This window comes from Canis lupus, chromosome X, assembly GCF_011100685.1.
Source record: "Canis lupus familiaris isolate Mischka breed German Shepherd chromosome X, alternate assembly UU_Cfam_GSD_1.0, whole genome shotgun sequence".
NCBI lineage: Eukaryota > Metazoa > Chordata > Mammalia > Carnivora > Canidae > Canis > Canis lupus.
This window is the reverse complement of record NC_049260.1, coordinates 88,901,457-88,903,365: the sequence shown is the minus strand read 5'-3', so window position 1 is coordinate 88,903,365 and position 1,909 is coordinate 88,901,457. Positions and strand designations below refer to the sequence as shown.

The following is a 1,909-nucleotide window of genomic DNA, read 5'->3' as shown; positions in this document are numbered from 1 at the left end:
AAGAAAAAATGGGAGATTCTCACAATCCCAGATTTCAAGATGTACTACAAAGCTGTAGTAATCAAAACAGGTGTGCTACTGGCACAGAAATAGACACACATATCAATAGAACAGAATAGAAAGCCCAGGAATAAACCTCCTATTATATAGTCAATTAATCTGCCACAAAGGTGGCAAGAATATGCAATGGGAAAAAGGCTCTTCAATAAATGGTGCTGGGAAAACTGGACAACCACATGCAAAAGAATGAAACTGGACCAAAATGGATTAAAGACATAAATGTGGGACCTGAAACCATAAAAATCTTAGAAGAGAGCCCAGGCAGTAATCTCTCTGACATCGGCCATAGCAACATATTTCTAGATAGATCTCCCAAGGCAAGGGAAACAAAAGCAAAAATAAACACCAGGACTACCTCAAAATAGATTTCTGTACAGCAAGGAAACAATCAGCAAAACTAAAAGGTAACCTACCGAATGGGAGAAGATATTTGCAAATGACATATCTGGTAAAGGGTTAGTATCCAAAATGTATAAAGAACTTCTAGGGCAGCCCCGGTGGCTCAGCGGTTTAGCGCCGCCTTTGGCCCATGGCCTGATCCTGGAGTCCCGGGATCCAGTCCCACGTCAGGCTCCCTGCATGGGGCCTGCTTCTCCCTCTGCCTGTGTTTCTGCCTCTCTCTCTCTCTCTCTCTCATGAATAAATAAATAAAATATATTAAAAAAAAGAACCAACAAAACTGAAAAAAAGTAAAAAAAAAGAGAACTTCTAGAATTCAACACCAAACCCACAAATAATCCATTTAAAAATGCACAGAAAACATGAACAGACATTCCTGTAACAAAGACATCCAGATGGCCAACAGACACATGCAAAGATGCTCAACATCCCTCCTCATCAGGAAAATGCATATCAAAGCCACTATGAGGTGGTAGCAGCTGCTCAGTGTCTGATATGCAGCTCTTTGTCCACACCTAGGAGCTACACACCCTCAAGGTGACTGGCCAGGAGATGGTGGCCCAAATGAAGGCTCATGTAGCCTCCCTGGAGGGCATCGCTCCAGAAGATCAAGTAGTGCTCCTGGCAGGCATACCCCTAGAGGATGAGGCTACCCTGGGTCAGTGTGGAGTGGAGGCTCCACATGGGAAAGTCCGAGGGCAGGCTCCCAAGGTGGCCAAACAGGAGAAACAGAAAAAGAAGACAGGCCGAGCCAGCGGTGGATTCAGTACCACTGGCACTTTGTCACTGTTGTGCCCACCTTTGGCAAGAAAGACCTCAATACCAACTCTTAAATCCATTATAAGCCTGGCTTTCCTCAGTAAAGCCACTTAGTCCAGTCAAAAAAACCAAACCAAACCACACACACACACACACACACACACACACACACACACACACAATGAGGTACCCTCACAGTTGTCATAATGGCTAAAATAAAAAACACGATAAACAACATGTGTTGGCAAGGATGTGGGGAAAAAAGAACACTTGTGCACTGTTGATGGGAATGCAAACTGGTATAGCCTCTATGGGAAACAGTATGCAGATTCCTCAGAAAATTAAGAATTACCCCATGATCCAGTAATTCCACTAGTGGGTATTTACCCAACGAATACAAAACACTAATTCAGAAATACATACGCACCCCTATATTTACTGCAGCATTATTTATAATAGTTAAGATATGGAAGCAGCCCAAGTGTCTGTCCATTGATAGGTGAATGGATAATGAAGATGTGGTATATATATGCAATAGAATATTCCTCAGCCACAAGAAAGAGTGAAATCTTGCCATTTGCAACATGAATGGAAAGAGAGTATAATAATAAGTGAAATAAATCAGAGAAAGACAAATATCCTATGATTTCCCTTATAAGTGGAATTTAAGAAAGAATGAACAGAGAGAGAA

The 1,909-nt window shown here is 42.1% G+C and overlaps 1 pseudogene; it reads left to right on the top strand.

Annotated features, from left to right (window-relative positions):
• Window positions 1–948: 948 nt before the first annotated feature.
• On the top strand, window positions 949–1,292 carry LOC111094671 (annotated as a pseudogene).
• Window positions 1,293–1,909: the final 617 nt, after the last annotated feature.